General features: G+C 50.4%; 1 protein-coding gene and 1 pseudogene across 1 annotated transcript in view; one reads left to right on the forward strand and one right to left on the reverse strand.

Moving 5' to 3' along the window:
* Positions 1–16,044, reverse strand: part of AMER1 (APC membrane recruitment protein 1) — a 34,046-nt gene extending 18,002 nt beyond the window's left edge. The window contains exons 1-2 of the mRNA XM_075323888.1: positions 15,900–16,044; positions 243–393 (exon numbers count right to left, since the gene is read on the reverse strand). The gene's annotated coding sequence lies outside the window, so the exon portion shown is untranslated. The remainder of the gene's footprint in view (positions 1–242; positions 394–15,899) is intronic.
* Positions 10,674–11,652, forward strand: LOC142250511 (small ribosomal subunit protein eS1A-like; annotated as a pseudogene).
* Positions 16,045–16,451: the final 407 nt, after the last annotated feature.

Below are 16,451 nucleotides of genomic sequence, written 5' to 3' on the forward strand. Positions count from 1 at the left end.
CCCTTATATTTAGTATCTCTCCCTTCCTTGTGGGGTCACTGCAATGTTAAAAACCAGACAACACAGATGAAATGTGCGCTGTCAGATTTTTCACAAACACACAGGCATTCTATCCATAACTAGGACCAACCATGAACATTGATTTTTTTGGGCAGACAGACGGTAAAGCACTATCAATTATAATGGGTGCGTATCCCATGCAAAACAGGAGTCCTATAGGGATTTCTCAATTAAATACTTACTGTGTAAAATGCAAGTCAAAGTACGTGTGCGTTGTGAACGCAGAGGAGCCAATAATCCGGATGGTCATCATCTTTCCCAACAAATAGTTGATACATTGCAAATAATCGGTGTCAACACAGAGCTGTCATTTACTTTGCACATGTCCTGTACCTAGTATAAAGACAAAAAAATAATAAAATAAAGATATAGAAATATGGTTAGTGAGAAAGTTCATAAACACATTTACTTGGAGTCTCTGTAAGCACTGAATATCTACACAGATCTTTCCCAAGATAATGTCGTAAAAACGTCTGAGCAACTCAGTTTGCAAGGATTTGGAAGTTCTATCTTAACATTTGCAACCCGTGAACGCTTTTAATACTCAAATTAAACAGACAACATAGTTTATAGATTGCACAGCCTCAGCAATTATCACTGAAGGACTAATCTCCAGTATATATAGAAACCCAATTCCACACAGTGATGAGTTCCCACTGACAGGTGAGGCCACATGTGAAGCGGATATTGGAGACATATCTGTGGAAGGAGGTGTTTGAAATTCACAGAGAGGTCAAGTTCTGACTCTCGCAGTTGTAGCCAATACTTCTTGTATCAATCAATTGGGGGGGCCCAATACAGAATTGCAATGGTGTGATAAAAAAAAAAAAAAAAAAAAAAGAAGTGTACCCTATCAAGCATACATGATCAGACTTCTAGCAGACCCTATAAGGGTATTTTCACACATCCGGCTTGAGCTCTGCGGCTCAATTCGGCTGTGCAAGCTATGCAACGGATGCGGTGAAAACACCGCATCCTTTGCATAAGTTTTTCCTTTGCGGCCAGTCCGGTTTTTGCCGCTTGCGGCATACTACTGAGCATGCGCAGTGGCAAAAACCGCATGCGGCGGCCGGATGCGGTTATTGCCGCATCGCGCCGCATCCGGCCGCCATAGGCATGCATTGAAAAATGCGCCGCATCGGTCGAATGCGGCGCGATGCGGTTTTTTTTGCCGCACGAAAAAACGTGCCAGGCAACGTTCCATCCGGCCGCCGCATCGGCTAAATCTGCCGCATGCGGCAAAAACCGGACGGAACGCAAGGCAATGTGGCACTAATTAAAGTCTATGCAGGAAAATCGCAACCGGCAGAAAAAAAAAACGGTTGCGATTTTCCTGCAAAGTGCCGGATTGTGCCGCATAGCAAAAACCGGAGGTGTGAAAGCAGCCTAAAAGGAAAGGCTTGCTAAAATTTGCCAGTTTTCATTCCTAGGCTGAGCTTTATTACAGTATACTATATGGAATGGATATTTTTCAGGGCTTCTCACCTATAATTATAGTTTATATTTCTTACATGCAGTTTTTTGGGTTTTGTTTTTTTTTTTTAATCCCAGCAATGGACACTGATGTTTGGTGTTGAAGAGACAGAACCTTAGGCTGGGGCCACACAGGGATTACTGAGATCCCCTCGTATGACACTCGGCTCACGCTGGCAGTACAGCACAACCGAGTGTCATGTGAGTGTCCCTGCAACTGAGGTCTGACAATGCGAGCGGACCTCAGCTGCGGGGGGCCGGCCGGCACAGAGGAGGAGAGGGAGAGATTTATCTCCCTCTCTCCTCCGTTGCCGGCTATTCTCATTCTCACACTGCACTCGCAATACACTGGTGTACCGCGAGTGCAGTGCAATTTTTCTCTCGCCCCATAGACTTGAATGGGTGCGAGAGAAACAATGATCACACTACAATCGCAGCATGCTGCGATTGTTAACTCAGTCCGATTAAGGCTGAGAAAATAATCACTCATGGGTGCTGACACAGGCTAAAATTGGTCCGAGTGGAATGGATGTTTTATCACACTCCACTCGCACAGATTTTCATGCCGTGTGTCTTAAGCCTGCTTTACACCTTCCAATTCTGCATATGATATCGTATGCGATGTGACCCGCCCCCATCGAATGTGCGACACATTAAATTTTTTGACCATGTCGCACAAACGATTAAAAGCTGTCACACGTACTTACCCTTCCATACGACCTCGATGTGGGCGGCGAACATCCACTTCCTGGAGTGGGAGGGACATTCGGCGTCACAGCGACGTCACGCGGCAGCCGGCCAATAGAAGTGGAGGGGCGGAGATCAGTGGGACGTAAACATCCCGCCCACCTCTTTCCTTCCGCATTACCAGTGGGAGCCGCGGGACGTAGGTAAGATCTGTTCATCGTTCCCGGGGTGTCACACACAGCAATGTGTGGTACCTCGGGAACATTGAAAAACCCGACGTGCAATTTTATGGAAATGAACGATGTGTATGCGATGAATGGTTTTACGTTCAATTGCACGTAGCTGTCACACGCTACAACAACACTAACGATGCCGGATGTGCGTCACTTACGACGTGACCCCGCCGACACATCGTAAGATTTGTTGTAGCATGTAAAGCCCGCTTTAGGCCTTACAGTTAGTCTAGGCATGTGTGGGTACGGGCTTACCATCTGGTCCTTTAGGTATTCACTACATAGCACTTGGCTAGTCGCTTAGACAATGAATGATGGAGAGGCAGTGTCTGCAATCCTCCTCTGCATTCTGGGATGCAGGGTCCTCTATGATTCTAAAGCTCCGATCTCAAGATTTCTGGGAGCACCCCGCGGTCTGAATCCCTGCAATCAGCAGGTTATCCTCCATCCCATATACACAGGATAACATGTTTTTGGGGAATAACCATTTAAAGCACCACTCCAGAGTTTTTTCAGCGCTGGTGTAGCACTTTAAATCTAAGTCCCCTGGCCAGTCTTATACTCTCTTTCCGGCATTTTCATACTCTTTGAGCATCACTCCAGTCCCGCGGCGCCATCTGACTGTCCACGAGTCACAAGTTACATCACAAGCACCCAATACATGTCTAGGAGAGCCAGAACAAGGGTCTCATCTAGTAGTGAGTTGTGACTTCCAGTGAGCTTCATGAAACACTTGACCTGCCGGCAGGTCACAAAGTGCCCAAGACTAACTGTAAGGCCTTGTGCGCACTAGGCGTTTTTGACGCGTTTTTTACCGCGTTTTTGTGCTGAAAACGCAAGTGACATTGCTTCCCCAGCAATGTCAATGGGTTTTCATAAGTGCTGTCCGCACACAGCGGTTTTTTTTAGCTGCGTTTTTGTGGTCACCACAAAAACGCAGCATGTCAATTATTTCTGCGTTTTCCACTGCGTTTTTCGCTCATTGAATTCAATGAGATGTTAAAAACGCAATGAAAAACGCATATAGCCGCGTTTCTATGACTAAAAACGCAGCTATAAACGCAAGGGGTGGGTACTACAGTGACGTGTACAGGAAGAGGATTCCTTCTGTTAGTAAACACAGAAGCAGGAATCCTCCCGGTACCGTCACCGCTGCGTCCACCTCCCGTCCTGTGCATGTCAGCTCCGTGCGGCGCCATGTCTGGGCGGGAGGTGGAGGCAGCGGCGAAAACCAAAGTGAACAGTAGAAAAAAAAAAATGTCATATATACTCCTGTCTGCAGGGTCCCGGTGCCATGCCCGCTCCCATCTCCTCCCGGTACCGCCGCTCTGGCTGTGTGCAGTCTCCCCGGGACAGGACCTTGCTTGCAGGACCTGGAGGTGGATCACCTGATGCAGTCACCTGACGCATCAGCTGATCGTAGTCTCGCCGGCTTTTTCGCGCCCGGCCGGCTATCAGCTGATCCTGCCGTCAGGGGACTTCATCCCTGATTACCGGCAGCTCCTGCAGCGATCGGACGGGATCAGACTCCTGTCCAATCGATCGCTGCAGGAGCTGCCGGTAATCAGCACAGCACATAAGTGAGTATTATTTTTTTTTTTTTTTCTACTGATGCATCAGCTGATTGTATAACCAGCTTTTATACAATCAGCTGATGTGTGATGTGATTCAGGCACTTGATCCTGACACATCATCTGATCGCTTTGCCTTCCAGCAAGCCGATCAGATGATATTGGATCCTGATTGGACGGCGCGGGACCCTTGACCCAGGATTACTGCGGAGGGGGGGGTTCTTTATTTCAATAAAGATGGAGTCACTAATTGTGTTGTGTTTTATTTCTAATAAAAATATTTTTCTGTGTGTTTTTTTTTTTTTATCATTACTAGAAATTCATGGTGGCCATGTCTAATATTGGCGTGACACCATGAATTTCGGGCTTAGGGCCAGCTGATAATATACAGCTAGCCCTAACTCCATTATTACCTAGCTAGCCACCTGGCTTCAGGGCAGCTGGAAGAGTTGGATACAGCGCCAGAAGATGGCGCTTCTATGAAAGCGCCATTTTCTGGGGTAGCTGCGGACTGCAATTCGCAGTGGGGGTGCCCAGAAATCTTGGGCACCCTGCACTGTGGATTCCAAGCCCCAGCTGCCTAGTTGTACCCGGCTGGACTCAAAAATTAGGCGAAGCCCACGTCTTTTTTTTTTTTTTTAATTATTTCATGAAATTCATGAAATAATTAAAAAAAAAAAGGGCTTCTCTATATTTTTGGTTCCCAGCCGGGTACAAATAGGCAGCTGGGGGTTGGGGGCAGCCCGTACCTGCCTGCTGTACCCGGCTAGCATACAAAAATATGGCGAAGCCCGTGTAATTTTTTTTTTCTTTTTGGGCAAAAAACTGCATACAGTCCTGGATGGAGGATGCTGAGCCTTCTAGTTCGGCAGCTGCTGTCTGCTCTCCTGCATACACTAGTGAATGGAGGATGCTGAGCCTTGTAGTTCGGCAGCTGCTGTCTGCTCTCCTGCATACACTAGTGAATGGAGGATGATGAGCCTTGTAGTTCTGCAGCTGCTGTCTGCTCTCCTGCATACACTAGTGAATGGAGGATGATGAGCCTTGTAGTTCTGCAGCTGCTGTCTGCTCTCCTGCATACACTAGTGAATGGAGGATGATGAGCCTTGTAGTTCTGCAGCTGCTGTCTGCTCTCCTGCATACAATGAACATTTTGAAGAAGGAAATGACAGACTTTTTTTTTCATCAACAATCTTTAATGGCATTGTGCACTGATTAAAAACGCAGTGAGCAAAAACGCATCAAAAACGCACCAAATCGCGGCAAAAACGCATGCGTTTTTGCCGCGGGTGCGTTTTTTGAGACAAAAACGCACATAAAAACGCAGCGTGAAAAAAACGCCTAGTGCGCACATACCCTAATAGAAGATGAAGACGGCAGCAGATGAGTATAAAACAAAGAACTTATATTAAAAAGAAACGCCACTCCAGTGGGGAGATAGAAAAAAACAAACAAACAAACGCTGAAGTGGTGCTTTAAGAACAACATCAAAATCAACATGTATGTCTCCTTTCCTACGTACTGATTGTTCTGCTTCACGTCACTTGTCTTATTTACTACTCTATTCTATGTCATGTATATGTGACTCTTCAGATTTTGTGTTGCACCATGCTTGATGGAGACCTGAGTAGTCTCAAATGCTTGCTGTTACTATCATTTCATTTAGCCATTAAAAAAGGTAGCAACCATTGAGGATTGTTTTTAAAAACTTTTTTCTACAAGTAAAGCCCCCTTCAGCAGCAGCAACCGAGACAGGTGAGTAAATTACAGTGTGCCAAAATCACAGTACATGGATGGCCATATGCAACTTCAACCCAGGCCATGAAAAATAATTGTGTGTTTTTATCATGTACGTGATAAAAAACACACAATTTTTCATGGTCTGGGTTGAAGTTGCATATGGCCATCCATGTACTGTGATTTTGGCACACTGTAATTCACTCACCTGTCTCGGTTGCTGCTGCTTCTGGCACTGCTGCTTCTGATGAATATTCATGAGCATAATGAGTGGGACCTGAAGGAAGTAACAGCAGGGCCGAAGACAGCAGTGGTGGAAATGGGAGGGGGGGGGGGGGGGGGGGGGGGGGGGGAGTGTATAGAAAATCATTTTATTTCAATGACACTTGTTTTCTCCGACACGTGACACATGGATCTCAGTGTGCGGTCCGTGTGACACCCGTGGTGCCGGAGAAGAATAGACACACGTCCATAAGAAAACACGGATGTGTGCGCAGACCCATTGATTTTAATGGGTCTGCGTATGTCCGTGTCTCTGGTACATATGAAAACTGACGACATACGTACCAGAATCACTGACGTGTGAAGACGGCCTAACAGGGTACAAAGATATATTGTGTCCATTCCTACATACACTCAAGCATTGCCAGTATACAGATCTATATGTGTTCATGTGAGACACTGTGCATGGTTTATATGACTGTGGGCAGAGTATAAGGGTATGTGCACACGTTGCTTTTTTTTCCGCGCGGAAAAAAACGCACCCTCTGGCAGAGGGGAGAATTGTAAACAATGCTTTTTGAGAAACAACGCATCGAAAACGCATGCGTTTTTCATGCGTTTTTCATGCGTTTTTTTAGGTGCGTTTTTTAAGACTTGTCAGTGATAATAAAGTTGGTTGAACACAGACCTTTGGAAAAAAAAACCTGTGATGTCATTTCCTTCTCCACATTCTGTTTGGATAAATGGGAGGGCTTGGAATGGAAGGAGCACCATTTGAATTTTGGAAAAGTTGAAATAAACTTCGCGCACCAAGCCCCTTAGGTACCTATACGTCAGAAAACCCCCCACAAGTGACCCCATTTTGGAATCTGCACCCATCAAGGATTTTATTCAGGAGTATATTAAGCATTTTGAATCCACAGCTACTTCACCCAAAATGTTGCTGTAGCAACAATATTCTCACTTTTAGGCCCGCTTCACATGTCAGTGAAAAACACTGACGTTTTTCACTGGCGTGTAAAACACGCACATGTCCCTCCGTGTGCCGTGAATCACGGCACACGTGGGTTGTCTAAGTGCAATCCGGGCTCCGTTCTCCGTGGCCCGTGATTGCACTTAGAGATTAACTCACCTGTGCCCGCTCCCGCTCTCCATGGTGCTGATCGCTCCCGCGGTGCAGCATCCAGCCGGCGCTGACCCCCGCAGCAGCTGCTTCCGGGTCGGCTGTGTCGTGCATCATGAATATGCGCGACAATAATGAGCCGGCACAGAAGGAACAGGGAGGACGGGCTGCAGAGGACATCGCTGGAGCCGGGTGAGTTAAAATGTTTTTTATTTTAAAAGCACGTTTTTTTTCTGGCACGTGTTTCACGGATCACACCACTGCGTGGTCCGTGGAACATCAGTGATGCCAGAAAAAAAATGGACATGTCTCCGTGCAGCAATCACGCACACGCGGGTACGCCGCATGGAGAAACGTGCAGTGATAAATCACTGACGTGTGAGCAGACCCATTCATTATAATGGGTCTGCGTATGTCAGTGATTCTGGTACGTTTAAAAAAAAGCACAAACGTCCCAGAATCACTGACGTGTGAAAGGGGCCTAAGGCTATGTGGCCATGATCCAGCGACACGGCGTCTAGTACACAGTGCCAGCCTTCCTGCAGCTGCCCATGCCCACGATTTGGGTTCAGGCTGCTGTGGAGCTCTATGCTACCTGCAGAGAACACTCTCGTCTCCGCAGCATAAATTGACATGCTGAGGCTCGGGAAGCCACGCTACCGGTCAGTTTATGCTGCGGAGAAAAGAAGCACAGTGGGCATGGGATCTCCAAAAATCCTTCCACTGTGCTTCTACTGCACAACGCAGCGTTATGGACGCAGGGAAAACACTCAGCGCCCATAACGCTGCAAACCCTGATTGTGGACACACAGCCTAAAAAGCGTCAATGGATGAAGGGATGTCAAATATATAGAACGTCCTACCCCCGCCTGCATATTCTAAGCTGGCACCTTTAGTACCTTTCATGTGGCACTAAAGGGTGCCTAGCTTAGTATTTATCCAATAAAAAAAAAAAAAAAAAATGAAAAAAATGGCGTGGGGTCCCCCCTATTTTTGATAGCCAGTCAGGGTAAAGCAGACAGCTGTAGCCTGCAAACCACAGCTGGCAGCTTCATCTTGGCTGGTGATCAATTTGGAGGGCTCCCCATGTTTTTTTTTTATTTTTAAATAAAGAATAAAAAAAAAAAATAACGTGGGGTCCCCCCAAATTAGATCACCAGCCAAGGTGAAGCTGACAGCTGGGGTCTGGTATTCTCAGGGTGGGAAGAGCCATGGTTATTGGACTCTTCCCAGCCTAAAAATAGCAGGCCGCAGCCGCCCCAGAAGTGGCGCATCCATTAGATGCGCCAATCCTGGCGCTTCGCCCCAACTCATCCCGCGCCCTGGTGCGTTGGCTAACGGGGTAATAAATGGGGTTGATACCAGATGTGTAATGTCACCTGGCATCAAGCCCAGCAATTAGTGATGTCACGGCGTCTATCAGACACCCGACATAACTAATTGACAGTAAACAAAAGCAAAAAAAGACAACAAAAAATGTTTTATTAGAAAAAACACTCCCCAAATCATTCCCTTGTTCTCCAATTTAATAAAAAAAAATGGGTCCGCAGAAATCCATATGGATGTCCCACGTCGCCTCTGGACCTTCTAGAATATGGGGGCACGTTCAGGAAACGTATCCCCCATTTTCTAGGAGGGCAGACCCTCCATTTGAGGAGAGTGGGTGCAAAGAATCTGCACCCACTCTCCCCGGGTCACAGCTGCAGAGTGCGAGCAGCCAGCACAGCTCACACTGAACACTGTGCTGGCTGTCAGCTGCTCTGCTCATGTGACCGGCCAGCGTGCACTGAAGGAGGAGGAGGGAGCCGCGGGGGATCAGCGCTGCGACCGGACAGGTATGTATGACACCGGGGGGAATAGGGGGTGAACGGGCAGGGCCTGGGGAACAGTTTTCTGTCGCATGTGTTATTGCACATGCGACAGAAATCATAGGAGCAGGGCGGCCGGTGCGCTACTGTGCGCGCGGCCATGTTGGATTTTCGGGAGGGGGGGTCGGGGGTCGGGGCGGGCACTTTGGCGACACCGGGGGCTTTGCCAGGAAGTGAGGTCAACAGGAAGCCTCTTGACCTCACTTCCAGGTAAATGCCTGCGTTCTGGCGTGCCGGCAAAGGCCGCGGACCGCAACAAAAAAGCAGGTCCATGCGTTGTGGCTGCGTTCTGACCCCACATCATTGATTTCAATGGGGGAGAGAACGCAGCCACAACGCACAAAAGAAGTGACATGCTGCTTTTCTTTCCGCACCGATTTTTGCCATCCAAAACGCTGCGGAAAGAAACGCAGCATGTGCACTGATTTTTCAGCTTTCCCATACACTTTGCTGGGAAAGCTGAACGCATGCAATTTGCCACTGAAACGCTGCGGTTCAAAACGCAGCGTTTCCGCGGTAAAAAACGCATCGTGTGCACACAGCCTCAAACTAGAAAGACAGAAGAGGCTTATAACTGACAACAGGGATAAGAAAGCAACTAGTGACATTGTAACTTGTGATATACAAACATCTGGTCGTCCTTGACTCTGGCGGTCACTGTGCTCAGGGTGTGATTTGCATTTCCCAAATTAGATAGTGAAAGGAACATGTCAGGGACATTAATAATAGTGGCGATTCTTTCACAAGGTCTAACCGAAAACCAAAAAAGTTCTGCAGACTAAAAGGGTGAGATGGCACATGGAGGCGGTCTGTGAAGCCAGAGAGGAACACTCTGTGAAGCCAGAGAGGAACACGAGAAATTCTTCATGTATTTTAGTCGAGGTTCAGGATCTCATAAAACTACAATCAGCAGCTGTTTTTAGAAGAGGGCTGCTGCAGCCGTAACAGACCGATCTGATAAGGAGACGTGGGAAGAAGCGCCACAAGGTCCAGACGTGCAAAGCCCTCGTCCCAAAAAGCTTTATGTCAGGAAGAGTCTGGCCAACAAACATCAAATTATACAGCAGAAGACATCAAGCAGATCTACCATCACATCAGACCTAGGGCCCCTTACACAGACGTTGATTGAAGCCACAGATTTTGGTTGCACCTATCGACCAGCTCAAGTGTATGGAGGGGTCCTCAAAAGCAGATATTAGGGGGAATGAACAATTAAGTTGAATCTCCACATCTTAGGGCTTGTTCACACCCTTATTTTCCACAGGGGGAAAAATGCATTGTTTTAGAGTCCTAGAAAAGTGAGTGATATTTCTGAAATTTCAAGGACATGCTCCTTTTTTCCTTGAGGATTTAAACAATCAAAGCATTGTTTTTTGTTTAATTCTGAGGGAGGTCAATTATTTTAGCATTTTTCACCCTTTCAAATAAATAAGTGGAAAAAAAATGCATCAAGACTGCCCATCAGAGCACACTGCTTTTTGCTGCATTATAAAACGTGGCATATACTCTTTGTTCGCCCCCTCACCAGGGGTGTCTGCTCCCTATTGTGTAGGAGAAGTCCTCAGGTGGTTGGTGAATTTTAATGGCTAACTGAAAAGATGGTAATAAATAGCAGCTTTCGAGGCTACTCTGGTCTCTTCATCAGGCATGGTATAACACACATGGCATGGTATAGCTCCTTCTCTCCCAGCTCGGCAAGATGGCAGTCGACAAGAACAGGCGGCTGACCAAAGGCGGCAAAAAGAAGATTGTGGACCCTTTCTCCAAGCAGGACTGGTATGATGTCAAGGGACCTGCCAAGTTCAATGTTCGCAATCTTGTGAAGACGCTGGTCACAAGGACTCTGGGAACAAAAATCGCTTCTGATGGACTGAAGGGTCATGTGTTTGAGGTGAGCCTGGCTGACCTACAGAACGATGAAGTGGCCTTCCATAAATTCAAGCTGATTACAGAGGATGTATAGGGCAAGAACTGTCTCCCCAACTTCAACGGCATGGATCTGACGTGACAAGAAATGCTCCATGTCCAAGAAATGGCAGACCATGATTGAAGCACATGTTGATGTGAAGACTACAGATGGCTAACTTCTCCACCTCTTCTGTGTTGGATTCACAAGGAAGCTCAACAATCGGGTCAAAAAGACTTCCTATGCCCAGCATCAACAAGTCCGTCAAATTCGTAAGGCCGGTTTCACACATCCGGCTTTTTGCCGTTTTGCCGGATGCGGCGCTCTCCCGTACAGTTAATACAGTACAATGACAGCGCTGTAACGTCCGGGTCAAATGCGCCGATCACATGACAGCATGTGACCGGCGCTTGTTGCGCTGTCATTGTACTGTATTAACTGTACGGGAGAGCGCCGCATCCGGCAAAACGGCAAAAAGCCGGATGTGTGAAACCGGCCTAAGATGATAGAAATCATGACCTGGGAAATGCAGACTAATGACCTGAAGAAGTTGTTAAACTTATCCCAGACAGCATAGGAAGGCCTGCCTATCTATCTCCTCCAAGATGTCTATGTTCATAAAGTCAAGATTTTGAAGCCAAAATCTGAGTTGGGTAAATTTAAGGAGCTCCATGGAGAAAGCAGTAGTACTGGAAAACCTTCCAGGGATGACACAGGCGCCAACATTGGCCGGGCTGATGGGTATGAGCCTCCTGTGCAGGAGGCTGTCTGAGATGCTTGTGTTAGGCTACTTTCACACATCAGGTTTTTTCCATCAGGCACAATCCGGAAAAAAACGGGTAAAACAGATCCGGTACCGCATCAGTTTTATCCCCATAGATTTGCATTGTTACCAGATTGTGCCTGATGGCTTTGCATTGCATCCGTTTTTTTTCCGGATGCGGCAAAATTAAAGCGGCGGCCGGAGGCAACGTATCTTGTAACGTTTTTTTGTCCGGCAAAAAAACCGCATCGCGACGCATCATGCGCGTTTTACAATGGAAGCCTATGGACACCGGATCCGGCGTAATGCGGCAAAAAACTGATGCGGCTGCCGGATCCGTTTTTGTAAACTGAACATGCTCCAATGTTTTGAAAAAAACGGATCTAGCAAAAAATACGGACAAAACGGATGCAAAACGGATCCGTTTTTTTTACGCATCCGGCATAACTGATCCATTTAAAAACGGATCCGGTTTTTACATTTTTTGCCGGATCCGTAGGATCAGGAAAAAAAAAGGATTGTGCCTGAATGCAGAAAACTGATGTGTGAAAGTAGCCTTATACCATGCCCGATGGAGACCTGATTAGTCTTGAAAGCTTTTATTACCATCTTTTCAGTTAGCCATTAAAAGGAATCAACCACTGAGGACTCTCAGCTCTTCTAAACAATTTATTTTTTATCTACTGGCTAACACTGTACAAAAAAATATACTTGCTCCCTATTGAAATCTCATGCATTTGTAGTGAAGCATGAATGTGAAAGGAGAGGGCATACATGGTCATCAGCCGACACAGCGATTGTAAGCTCAGGTGTATGGGTAACTTTACAAAGGCTGCAACCTCACACAATTTGTAATTTGGGGTTTACCGCAGAGAAAAAGGGTCATGTAAATAAAAGGGCATTTATGAATGCAGTCACAACGCCAGTGTATCAAAGCTGTCACAGTAAAGCCCTTCTTCATAGGAATAACTCTGTACAACTTTCATTCTCTAAACTGAAAATCTGGGCTGTTATGGACACTACGGTTCCCTTACTGCTGACACCCCAAAGTTAGTACTGTACTACACTTAGTGAATATTCCACGAGGGTATGTTCACATGTCCACACTGCAGGCAGAGGGTCTCATGACCCTAATGTCATATATATTGCTGAATAAGAAGCATCAGTGTGGGATGGAGAAGGCCCCTTTTTCCCCCAGGATGGATTCCGTCAGGACTAGAAAGAACAGAGCTGTGTGCTTCTGTATACAAGTGGTGAGAGGGGTGTAGTTGGTGCCCGTGGCTGCTCCAGGTGCCAAATTACAGGTTAGCCAAGCAAGGAGCCAGAACATGTCTGGAGGACACAGAGGACACTGCTCCACAGTGTGACCTCCTCATACAGCAGATACATACTGAGGGCTCTCATCCAAGGGACGTCCAGTAACATAACTTATCACATAACCGAAAACCGCCCCATACGGCAACTTCTGTCACAACTTACTGTGCTTTACCCTAAAACAAAAATATTGCCTACACGGAGCACTGAGAAAAGTGTTAGTGGTCGCTCCTATTGGGCTAAGAACTTACAATCAGGAGAAGTGGAGGCAGTGAGAGCGCAGCAGCCACATCACTATAAGGCTATGTGCGCACGTTGCGTACAAGCCCTGCAGAAATTTCTGCAGCGATCTGAAGAGCACATGTGCGCTTTAGATCGCTGCAGAAATGTCCGTAGTGAGCGCCGATTCCATGCGCTCCGCCTGCAGCTCCTGCCATAGACAGAGCAGGAGCTGCCGGCAAAGCGCAGGAAAGAAGTGACATGTCACTTCTTTTTGCGCAGCGCTTCGGCAGTAGCCGAAGCGCTGCGCTCTTAGACGCCACGTGCGCACGGCCCCTGCACAATCTCCATAGACTGTGCAGGGGCCGCAGGACGCATGCAGTTACGCTGCGCTACAAAGCGCAGCGTAACTGCATGTTTTTACGCAACGTGCGCACATAGCCTAAAGGGGAGAGTACGGGGGATTCTTATCTTACAAGGGGAACAAAAAGATTTTTTGTAGACCAGCTGAATCCAATGAATGGTGAAGATTCCACCCATCCCCACCAGCAACCCCCCCCCCCCGAGCCGCACACACACACACACACACACACACACGAGCCGCGCGGCACACCCCAACACGCACACCCCCCGCCGCGCGGCCCCCCCCCAACACGCACACACCCCCCCCCCACACGCACACACCCCCCCCCCCCAACACGCACACACACCCCCCCCCCAACACGCACACCCCCCCCCCCCAACACGCACACCCCCCCCCCCCAACACGCACACCCCCCCCCCCCAACACGCACACCCCCCCCCCCCAACACGCACACCCCCCCCCCCAACACGCACACCCCCCCCCCCAACACGCACACCCCCCCCCCCCCCAACACGCACACACCCCCCCCCCAACACGCACACACCCCCCCCCCAACACGCACACCCCCCCCCCCAACACGCACACCCCCCCCCCCAACACGCACACACCCCCCCCCCCCCCAACACGCACACACCCCCCCCCCAACACGCACACACCCCCCCCCCCCAACACGCACACACCCCCCCCCCAACACGCACACACCCCCCCCCCAACACGCACACACCCCCCCCCCCCAACACGCACACACCCCCCCCCCCAACACGCACACACCCCCCCCCCCCCAACACGCACACACCCCCCCCCCCCCAACACGCACACACCCCCCCCCCCCCAACACGCACACACCCCCCCCCCCCCAACACGCACACACCCCCCCCCCCCAACACGCACACCCCCCCCCCCCCCAACACGCACACACCCCCCCCCCCAACACGCACACACCCCCCCCCCCAACACGCACACACCCCCCCCCCAACACGCACACACCCCCCCCCCCAACACGCACACACCCCCCCCCCCAACACGCACACACCCCCCCCCCCAACACGCACACACCCCCCCCCCCCAACACGCACACACCCCCCCCCCCAACACGCACACACCCCCCCCCCCAACACGCACACACCCCCCCCCCCAACACGCACACACCCCCCCCCCCAACACGCACACACCCCCCCCCCCAACACGCACACCCCCCCCCCCAACACGCACACCCCCCCCCCAACACGCACACCCCCCCCCCAACACGCACACACCCCCCCCCCCCCAACACGCACACACCCCCCCCCCAACACGCACACACCCCCCCCCCAACACGCACACACCCCCCCCCCCCAACACGCACACACCCCCCCCCCAACACGCACACACCCCCCCCCAACACGCACACACCCCCCCCCCAACACGCACACACCCCCCCCCCAACACGCACACACCCCCCCCCAACACGCACACACCCCCCCCCCCAACACGCACACCCCCCCCCCAACACGCACACCCCCCCCCCAACACGCACACCCCCCCCCAACACGCACACCCCCCCCCAACACGCACACACCCCCCCAACACGCACACACCCCCCCCCCCCCAACACGCACACACCCCCCCCCCCCCAACACGCACACACCCCCCCCCCCCCAACACGCACACACCCCCCCCCCCAACACGCACACCCCCCCCCCCCCAACACGCACACCCCCCCCCCAACACGCACACACACCCCCCCAACACGCACACACGCCGCGAGGCACACACCCCAACACACGCACACACCCCAACACACGCACACACCCCAACACACGCACACACCCCAACACACGCACACACCCCAACACACGCACACACCCCAACACACCCCAACACACGCACACACCCCAACACACGCACACGCCGCGAGGCACACCCCAACACGCACACACCCCAACATGCACACGAGCCGCGCGGCACACCCCAACACGCACACGAGCCGCATGGCACACCCCAACACGCACACGAGCCGCGCGGAACACCCCAACACGCATACACCCCAACACGCACACGAGCCGCGCGGAACACCCCAACACGCATACACCCCAACACGCACAAAATGACCCCCTGTGCAAGAATATTAGATAGGCCCTTTGCAGTGCAATAGTTCATGGGGCCAGAGGCCAGGTGTCACCTCATATCACTGCACGGGTAGGCTCTGGTGTCGGCGGCACTGGCTGCCTCTGCTGGACGGGGAGGCCGGCGGCGCGCATTGTACACCAGTGGCCTCATCACTGCGCCCAGGAGCCGCACACAGGCGGTGAGCGCTGCACATATCAGCTCCCCTTCCCCCGTACACAGGTGCGCTACACACCCGGCCCGGTGCGCTTACCAGGCACGTTCCGCTGCAGGCCTCGGTACCTCCGCGGTGTCCCGCTCTCACTGCCCGGACTCCTGTGTCCCAGCGCCGCACACTGATGCTCCTGTACCAGTGCGGCCTCTACCTGACCACCACCACCGGCCTGCGCTGAGTGACGTGCACGTGAACCAATCAGCACACTCGAAAACATCAACAGCTTATCCAATTACCTACAAACCGTAGAGTCACAAACACTCCGCTGATTTGTCGTTCATATGATTGATAACAGTAACAGCCAATCGGAAAGGAGACAGAGTGAGCCGAAACGGGTGTGACTAAACTGTGTTATTGTAGTGGTAAAGTCAGTGTGTACTGTGTAGACGGCTGTGCTGAAGAGAGGACGGAGTGAGCGCCTGTCCGAGACCAGAAAAAACTACACTGGCAAACGCTATTTACCCCCACGCCTCAGGGGTTTACCAATGATAGCGAAAGACCGCTGTGTATGTGTGTGTGTACATACACTATGTGTATACATTATTGTATACAGTATTGTATACATTATCAAATATACAATATACATTAGAT

This window comes from Anomaloglossus baeobatrachus, chromosome 9, assembly GCF_048569485.1.
Source record: "Anomaloglossus baeobatrachus isolate aAnoBae1 chromosome 9, aAnoBae1.hap1, whole genome shotgun sequence".
Classification (NCBI taxonomy): domain Eukaryota; kingdom Metazoa; phylum Chordata; class Amphibia; order Anura; family Aromobatidae; genus Anomaloglossus; species Anomaloglossus baeobatrachus.